A 10,231-nucleotide genomic window follows, 5' to 3' on the forward strand; every position below is an offset into this window, starting at 1 on the left:
TGCGAAAAAGTACTGTCGGATGCAGATTGCAGACCCCCTTTATGTGAATGGTATCACTGCCTATATGTACGATTAAAATAAATCTTTATTAGATACGTAAATAAAATCACAAAGCTATTATGCCCTTACCAGGACTAGGCAGAAAAGGATGAGTGCCAGATTGAGACCGCAGACCACAGACGGTAACCACAGTTCCAATGGCACTATGGATGGTCAGGGCAGTAGGTATTCTAATGAACAGTTGCAATACCTATGTGCGTAACAGCACTATTGTATCTCTGCCACAAACCATTTCCCACAGAAAAGAAGTAGTGGTTATCTGAAAACTCACTGGACCTAAGTGTTTGTCCTAACGTGAGTACCACTAATGATACCAGTGTCATACGCTATTTGTCTATCCTGGATACAACTCACCAGGTGTCGCAACAAGATAGCCGTATGCCCACTAGGACTCTACATCAGGTTGGGGCTTAAATGTGTATTGGTCCACTATTAGCCTGACTTGAGATGTGTCAAGAGCGTCAGGGATGGAACAAACAGTAACAAAAGCCTAGCACCTCATTCAGAGCTGCTGGCTGATGAACTGTAAATCCCTGCGCTGCTTGTTACAACCGCAGCATTCTATGTCAGATATAAATGTCCTGCATGCGCTCTACGCGTTTCTGTCCCCCTATCAACGGGACACTTCTTCAGGAGCACTAGGTACACAAAGAATAATTTTCTGACAGTCATTGTAATGGAATCGGCGGTGAATGCTGCACATGTGAGTCGCAGCATTAGTGGAATTGTGATGGGTTCACGTCTGCAGACAGTGGACACACTGTCGGTGCCCATGCATTGCAATGTATATATATATATACACACACACACACACACACACGTGTGTGTAAATATATGTATATAAATATGTATATACACATATGTGTATGTATATTCTATGTATAAATATATATATATATATACTGTATATTGTACACATACTTAGACATAAATACATATACACATATATACCTATCCAAATACATATACATATATACACTCACCTAAAGAATTATTAGGAACACCATACTAATACGGTGTTGGACCCCCTTTTGCCTTCAGAACTGCCTTAATTCTACGTGGCATTGATTCAACAAGGTGCTGATAGCATTCTTTAGAAATGTTGGCCCATATTGATAGGATAGCATCTTGCAGTTGATGGAGATTTGAGGGATGCACATCCAGGGCACGAAGCTCCTATTCCACCACATCCCAAAGATGCTCTATTGGGTTGAGATCTGGTGACTGTGGGGGCCATTTTAGTACAGTGAACTCATTGTCATGTTCAAGAAACCAATTTGAAATGATTCGAGCTTTGTGACATGGTGCATTATCCTGCTAGAAGTAGCCATCAGAGGATAGATACATGTTCTCATTCTGTTTACGCCAAATTCGGACTCTACCATTTGAATGTCTCAACAGAAATCGAAACTCATCAGACCAGGCAACATTTTTCCAGTCTTCAACAGTCAAATTTTGGTGAGCTTGTGCAAATTGTAGCCTCTTTTTCCTATTTGTAGTGGAGATGAGTGGTACCCGGTGGGGTCTTCTGCTGTTGTAGCCCATCCGCCTCAAGGTTGTGCGTGTTGTGGCTTCACAAATGCTTTGCTGCATACCTCGGTTGTAACGAGTGGTTATTTCAGTCAACGTTGCTCTTTTATCAGCTTGAATCAGTCGGCCCATTCTCCTCTGACCTCTAGCATCCACAAGGCATTTTTGCCCACAGGACTGCCGCATACTGGATGTTTTTCCCTTTTCACACCATTCTTTGTAAACCCTAGAAATGGTTGTGCGTGAAAATCCCAGTAACGGAGCAGATTGTGAAATACTCACACCGGCCCGTCTGGCACCAACAACCATGCCACGCTCAAAATTGCTTAAATCACCTTTCTTTCCCATTCTGACATTCAGTTTGGAGTTCAGGAGATTGTCTTGACCAGGAGCACACCCCTAAATGCATTGAAGCAACTGCCATGTGATTGGTTGACTAGATAATTGCATTAATGAGAAATAGAACAGGTGTTCCTAATAATTCTTTAGGTGAGTGTATATTCGTTATCTTGAATATTCAGCATTTTTTTCCATCTGAAAACATGATTCCTCTGCTTCTAGCTTGTGGGCCAATGAGAAGGAAGCAATGTCAAGTTCACAACAATACTTAGTGCACCAATCAGTAATATGTAGTCAGACCTGCTAAAATTGTTCTGCCGTGCCAACCATTTTCTCCAGTCTCAGGAGAAACTCATGAAACTTCTAGCAGCTTGAAAAATTTAGCCAAAGTGACCCACGCCTGTATTTCCCGTTACGAATTTGCATTACGCGATTTTTACACAGCCGATTTTTCGCATTCAATAAAATAATCTCGAATTCTTGAATATATGACGAATATTCTACAAAATATTTGTGAAATATTGCGAATTTGAATATAGCCCCTGCCACTCATCACTACTAGTGACACTGGATTTAACCCAATAAGAACCAAATGCCTTCTCTCTGCGTCACTTGGCCTTGGGCTTTAATCCCACACCATTGTAAATGTATGATCAAAGCTTCTACAATCTAGAAGGAGCAAGTCAGGGGACACTCATAGACAGCCATGGACCCTGAGGATGCGGTAGAAGTGGTTTCTAACCCTTTCTGTCTTTTCTTTTGTTCAGCGAGCGCTATATGGACAATAAAGGTAGAAGTGACACCGCAGTATAGAAAGTAGCAAACATGTGTCTACTAAATACAAGGCCCACAAATTATTTTGGTAACCCAAGACATGAAGAAAGTCGTGGCTACTGAATTATCACAAAATGTACAAAATCGCTAAAAAGTGTCTGGTGACTAGGTGTTACTGGATTAAAAACCTCCAATTAATGGGTTAAATTGGATCTGTAAAATACACACATTGTTTTTTTCATTCATGCTGTATAAGAGATACGAATAAAAATAAAAAAAATCTGTTTTCGTCCATACTGCCATGAGATCTGACCAGGACTAAAAATATTATAGACACCCCTCCCCAGTAAAAAGTTAATCTAATGTGTGGATAAATTAAAGAAGTTCTCCAAGTAGGTAATTAATATCTAGCCCGGAGAACGTCTTTGAGCTCCAAATACACATTTGATCATTTCTGGAAGATCCCATCAACATCAACAGGATCTGCCGATAACCTAATCTGTATAGGGGCACCACAAGTGTCCTCTGATGTCTGCATGTTTTATTTAGTACATGAGATGTTCTGCAGCCACTTTCCCTCCTCTTCCTATAGCAATAAATCTGAATGGATATTTCTACTTAGTAGTTATGAGGCACTGGAGCTCTAAACATAGAACAACATGTTCTGGTTTCTATGTTTTGCAGCTCATAGAGTCTGGAAACCACATCTGGGAAATTGGTGGTGGAGACCCCTAGATGGTGGAGGCTCTCGGACAATTGCACATTTTGCCTTTTTTATTCTCCAGCTTTGTCTATCAGCCAAGAACATTAATTTACATGGTTCATTGCTAAGAGGTCTCAGTGGAGAATCAAGGTGACCATTGAAGTAAATTTATTTATTTCAATGAACAGTATGTATTACCTATTTTTTATGCTGCGGTGCTGCAGAGAAAACAAGTATTTGTCCCCATCAATAACAGATGAACAGGGTTACCAAATCCAGAAGATCAGTATCTCGTAATACATAATGTCAAAAGGCGAATCCTACATCAATCACATCTTTCTTTAACACACAAAAAAAAGATGAAGAAATGACTCAGACACAGTAAAGAGTGTTAAAAATATGAAGTTTATTATACGTATGTGTATATTTTATAAGTGGTGGTCTCCTCCCATCACTCACGAAGAGCGTACAGCAACACTCAGGACAGGCAAAACCCCCTGTGGAGGAAACCTGTGGGAAGCCATGGCTGCTGTACTGCCCTTCCTCCGGGCATACTATGGGGAGGTTACCGCTATAACATATGTGTTAGGGCTCGTTCACACGACGGTTGGTGTCCCGTGCTGTGAACCGCAAATTGCGGTCCGCAATGCACGGGCACCTTCCGTGGGGCAGGCGCATGGGGATCGCAGACCCATTCACTTGAATGGGTCCGCGATCCCTCCGTTCCGCAAAAAGATAGAGCACGTTCTATCTTTTTGTGGTGCGGAGGCATGGAACGGAACCCCAGAAAGCACTGCGTAGTACTTCCGTAGTGTTCCCTTCCATATCTCCGGATTTGCGGACCCATTGAAATGAATGGGTCCGCATCCATGATGCGGAATGACAACTGAACGGTGCCCGTGTATTGCGGATCCGCAAATGCGGGAACGGGACACCAACGGTCGTGTGAACGAGCCCTTAGTGTGAGTGTAATAATTGTATGTGTGTGGTGAGGTGTAGTGATCATGTGTCAAAAATGATTTTGTGTTGCTACTGTGTTGTGATTGGGTGTGTAGTAACACTGAGTATTGACTGTATAGGTGTGTTGTGATTGAGCACAGTGATCAGGTGTGCGCATTATGTGCTTTTTGGTTGCCAGGGGCGACATGTACTTATGGCAGCTTGTGTGTGTACTGTTCTCTGTTGATGATTGCTCACCTCCCTGTTTGTTCTTGTGGGGTTAGGCTAGGTCTACACGACGACATTAAGTCGCGCGACAGATAGGGCACAACTACACTGCAACATTTGTTGTGCGACATTTTGTTGCACAAATGTTGCGCAACAAATGTTTATAATGGCAGTCTATGGTGTCGCGACTGTCGTGTCGCAGTCGCAGCATGTTGCATGTCGCAGTGCGACACCATAGACTATCATTCTTAGGGCTCTTTCACACCTGCGGTTATTGTCTTCCGGCATAGAGTTCCGTCGTCGGGGCTCTATGCCGGAAGAATCCTGATCAGGATTATCCTAATGCATTCTGAATGGAGAGTAATCCGTTCAGGATGCATCAGGATGTCTTCAGTTCCGGTACGGAACGTTTGTTGGCCGGAGAAAATACCGCAGCATGCTGCGCTTTTTGCTCCGGCCAAAAATCCGGAACACTTGCCGCAAGGCCGGATCCGGAATTAATGCCCATTGAAAGGCATTGATCCGGATCCGGCCTTAAGCTAAACGTCGTTTCGGCGCATTGCCGGAGCCGACATTTAGCTTTTTCAGAGTGGTTACCATGGCTGCCGGGACGCTAAAGTCCTGACAGCCATGGTAAGTGTAGCGGGGAGCGGGGGAGCAGTGTACTTACCGTCCGTGCGGCTCCCGGGGCGCTCCAGAGTGACGTCAGGGCGCCCCAAGCGCATGGATCACGTGATCGCATGGATCACGTCATCCATGCGCATGGGGCGCTCTGACGTCATTCTGGAGCGCCCCGGGAGCCGCACGGACTGTAAGTATACCGCTCCCCCGCTCCCCGCTCCTACTATGGCAACCAGGACTTAATAGCGTCCTGGGTGCCATAGTAACACTGAAAGCATTTGGAAGACGGTTCCGTCTTCAAATGCTTTCAGTACACTTGCGTTTTTCCGGATCCGGCAGGCACCTCCGGCAACGGAAGTGCATGCCGGATCCCAACAACGCAAGTGTGAAAGAGGCCTTAAAATTGTCACGCGACATTGGTGAAACAAAATGTCGCGCGACAAATGTCGTCGTGTAGACCTAGCCTTAATGGTCTGGTCTGGGTATGGTTACTAGGTGGTCAGATGATCTCATTTACCACCCTTAGAATCCTGTTAGCTGTAAGCCTTGAGGTCACTCTGTCTCCAGCTTTGCTGGGTGCAGGATCTATGCACCTGACCTGGGATATTCCAGCTGCCCTGTTTGTGTGGTCACCTAGTGAGACATCAATGTCACCTTGTCCATTTCTGTGGCCTGTTTGGGCAGCTCTGCCTGTGACTGTCATGCATTCGTTCTGCATGGGGTCCAAGGATCTGCTTGTCTGCCCCTTTTGGGCAGCTCTGTCTGTGACTGCCATGTATCTGTTCCACATGGGATCCAGGAATCTGTTTCTGTCATGTCTAGCAGCTCTGTCTGTGGCCGCCATGCATCCATTCTGCATGGGGTCCAGGCATCTGCTTATCTGCCTGTTTTGTAAAGCACTGCCTTTGACCACCATGCTTCTGTTCCACATGGGATCTATGCATCTGCTTGTCTAGGCAACTCTGCCTGTGACCGCCATGCATCCGTTCCGCATGGGGTCCAGGCATCTGCCTGTCTGTGCACCTCTGTCTGTGACCACCATGTGTCATTCCACATGGGGTCCAGGCATCTGCTTGTCTGCCTGTTTGTGCGACTCTTCATATGACCACCATGCAGCCGTTCGGCATGGGATCCAGGTATCTCCTTGTCTGCCTGTTTGTGTAGCTCTGCCTATGACCACTATGCAGCCATTCTGCATGGGATCTAGGCATCTGCTTGTCGATCTGTCTGTGCAGCTCTGCCTATGACCGCCATGCATCCGTTCCACATAGGGGTCAAGGTATCTATTTGTCACATGTCTAGCAGCTCTGTCTGTGACCACCATGTATCCATTCTGCATGGTGTCCAGGCATCTGCTTATCTGCCTGTTTGTGAAGCTCTGCCTGTGACAACCACGCTTCTGTTACACATGTGATCTCGGAATCTGTTTGTCTGCCTGTCTAAGCAGCACTGCCTATGATCGCCATGCATTCATTCTGCATGGGGTCCAGGCATCTGCCTGTCTGCCTTTTTTTGCAGCTCTGTCTGTGACCGCTATGTGTCATTTCACATAGGATCCAGGCATCTGCTTGTCTGCCTGTTTGTGTAGCTCTGCCTGTTACCACTATGCAGCGATTCCGCATAGGATCAAGGAATCTGCCTGTTTGTGCAGCTCTGCCTATAACCACCATGCAGCCATTCTACATGGGATGAAGGCATCTGCTTGTCTGCCTGTCTAGGCATCTCTGCCTCTGACCACCATGCAGCCGTTCAGTCTAGGCAGCTCTGCCTGTTATCGCCATGCATCCGCATGGGGTCCAGGCATCTGCCTGTCTGCCAGCTTTTGCATCTCTGTCTGTGACCACCATGTGTTGTTTTGCATGGAGGTCCAGACATCAGCCTGTCTGAGCAGTCTGTCTGTGACTGCCATGTGTCATTCCGCATGGGGTCCAGGCATGTGCTTCTCTATGTGTCTGGGGGCTCTACCTATGATTGCCAGGGATCTGTTCCGCAAGAGATCCAGGTATGTGCTTATCTTCCTATTTGTGCAGCTCTGTCTAGGACCACCATGCAGCCGTTCCACATGGGATCCAGGCATCTGCTTGTCTGGGCAACTCTGCCTGTGACCCTTGCATCTTTTCCTCATGGGGTCCAGTGTTTGTGTCATGTCTAGCAGCTCTGTCTGTGACCGCCATGCATCCATTCTGCATGGGATCTAGGCATCTGTCTTGTTTTCTGCTTCCCATTTTGTCCTGTCTGAACAGTGTCCTGAGTTTGTTCAGGTTCCTGTTTGTCTGCCTGCTTTCCAGTTCGTCCCGTGTCTGTCTGGACCGCTGGTGCTTGCACCAACGTTTGTCTTTGCAGGTAAGTAGCCAAGTGCACCGGGACCATCCTGGAGGTGCGACCAGTGAGCCCTCGGTTAAGTTCATCCCACCATCAGGGGCTCTGTGAAGAACTGGGCTCACTGAGTTTCCGTCCTCTGGGTTTGACCCCAAGTCAAACCGGTGCACTTGGTACAGTGGTATTACCTGCCACTGGTCCCTTACTTGCTGGTCCAGTTTCCTGCCATGTCTTATTGCCTGCCTTGTGTTGTTTACCTGAGATGTTCTAGGAGTCGGTAGGACATAAAGGATATATTTCATCCAGGTCTTCATCCGTCCTGTCTTCCTTCTTCTCCTTGGAGGTCCAGCGGCCATGTTTCCCATCCTGGCAGCACAAATCTAAGGAATACATAGAAATCATAGGACAAAAGATTATAAACATTTTATTATAGAAAGAAGCAAACTGTACCTGTGTCATCTAGCAAATCTATACAGACTAAATTATCATTTAGGGATAGGTTTGGCATCTAAGAATTAGATAATGAATCTTACTTGAAGCCCTTTTGCCACACCAATGTAACACTTACCAGAGATGTTTGTGAGTCCGCTGTTCTGGGTTCCTCCTATGTATCTGCCTGGCAATAGATGTTCTTTTCCTCCTGGCAATGGATGTTCTATTCTCCTGGCATGGATGGAGAATGGTGTTACACAGAGAGCAGGGTGCAGGGGTGATCCATGTACCTGTGATGGTGAAGTCTACATCATCCCTCCTGCATTGGCGTATAGCCCAGCTGTGATGGACTTTCCTCTCTCTCTTCCATGCGCAATGGTCAGGGTCTTGTGCCATGATCTAGAATTATACATCATATAAATTATTAGAATCACCACTAACTTTTAATCACAATTTACAGCTTTTGTGTAACTAACCAGATCACAGGTTTCCCGGTTCCACCCAAGCTCTAAATCCCATCCGGATGAGAATCTGATTGCGCAGATGATGAAGCTGCTTCCTCTGGATCATCCACATCAATCCGAGGGCCCAGGGGTAGATCTCCCTGTCTAAAGAGCTCGTCCTCTTCAAACTGGTTGGCCAAAAATCTAGAAGTAAGAATCAGTACTGAATCACTTGAGTGAGGCCGGACAAGAAGCACAGCGGTAAGGGAGGCCGGTCATGAAGAGGGTTTTGGGTGTGAGGGGACAGGTGAGTTAAGGGTTAAGGTGCAGAGGTAGGAAGTTAGAAAGGGCGGGAGTAGTCATGAGAACGAGGGGGAGGGGGCTGCTGGTCAGAGTGAGGAGGAGGCGGGGGGCAGAGGCATTCGGCCAGGGAAAGCAAACGCCCACCCTCCCGTCCCTAGTTTTTGGCGGTGATGGATTAAAAAAAAAAAAAAAAAAAAGTAATAGTGGGAATGGGGTTTGTGTAATAGGATTTATAGTGGAGGAGGGGGGAGTGATGGTGATGAATGGGGGGTTAGAGATTATGACGCCTTGTCAGGGAAGGGTGGGTAGGTCAGGAGTGTTTGGTCATAGCAGTCATGGAGGCGGGGGAGGTCCTGAAGTGGAAAATATGGTGGTATCTGAGGATGGAGGGCCCCGCGGTAGGGGCTGGACTCTCATGGAGGGAGCCGGTACTAACGAACTAGGCGTCCATCAGTTGCTGCCTCGAGCTGGGTTCAACGGCTGGGGGCAAGATGGAGTCGCAGGTTTGTTACTGTGTTTATGAGGTTATTGGGGCTTCTAGGACCTCCCTCGTCATTGGTTAATTTATTAAGTTATGTTATGTATTTATTTAATAAACAGCTGCTGTGGGCCGATTAAATCCAAGCAGTGGTGTTGTGTGTTCATTTATATGGGGCTGGGAAGGAGTGACATATTATGTGGGGTTAAGGGACCGAACATATAGCCAATTCCCTCTTCATGGTATTATCACAAAAATGATAATTTGTTGTGTTTTTATAAAATAGATATTAAAATATATTAAAACATATTGGAACAGGATAAAAGAAACTCACAGACTTGGGAAGAAGTAAGTCCTGTATTCCTCAGTACGCAGGTTTGCTCTTCTAAAGTACGTGAGGACCATGGCCAGGAGATACTAGAGGGATGAGAGGCAGAGTTAGAGGCTGTAGTAGATCTCCTATGTAAATACATTCTATTATACAGTACATACATCAGAGGTTCAGTATATTCCTGTCCAAAATCCTACTGTATCATACAAGGGGTTAGAAGCTCATGGTGCAGCATCTGTTAATGACTATTAGGCCCCTTTCAGATGAGCGAGTGTCACACTGTGGACTCGCAGCGCAACTCCCGTCCTGAACTTCAGCACTGCGGGGGTCACATAGCAGTATATTGATTTATGATGCTATGTAACCCTTAGAGGTCTGGAATGTGTAGGATAACACTGACAGCATTATGTCAGTGTTATTTAATACATTCCAGAACCGTAACAGTTACATTGCATCATAAATCTATATAATCTATGCGACCGCCGCAGTACTGGGAGTTCAGGAAGGTGCTGCTCTGCGGCGATCCGCAGCGTGACACTCGCTCTACTGAAAGGGGCTTTATATCACTAGGTCATGAAGTGCAGTATATCTCTATAGTCTGTCTTCTGAATCTGGAAGATTTCTGTCCCTCGGTTTAATAATACCTTGTCCGAGATCTTAAGGCAGCTGTCCCTGGCTAGAAAGGACTGGATGTGCTCGTCTTCTATAATACAAATGGGATAATATTATTA

The 10,231-nt window shown here is 46.0% G+C and overlaps 1 long non-coding RNA gene across 1 annotated transcript in view; it reads right to left on the reverse strand.

Moving 5' to 3' along the window:
* Positions 1-9,503: 9,503 nt before the first annotated feature.
* LOC120994262 overlaps positions 9,504-10,231 on the reverse strand; it is a 1,332-nt gene continuing 604 nt past the window's right edge. Inside the window, exons 2-3 of the long non-coding RNA XR_005777377.1 lie at positions 10,145-10,203; positions 9,504-9,586 (exon numbers count right to left, since the gene is read on the reverse strand). This is a non-coding gene — a long non-coding RNA (uncharacterized LOC120994262). The remainder of the gene's footprint in view (positions 9,587-10,144; positions 10,204-10,231) is intronic.

Source organism: Bufo bufo, chromosome 3 (genome assembly GCF_905171765.1).
Source record: "Bufo bufo chromosome 3, aBufBuf1.1, whole genome shotgun sequence".
Classification (NCBI taxonomy): domain Eukaryota; kingdom Metazoa; phylum Chordata; class Amphibia; order Anura; family Bufonidae; genus Bufo; species Bufo bufo.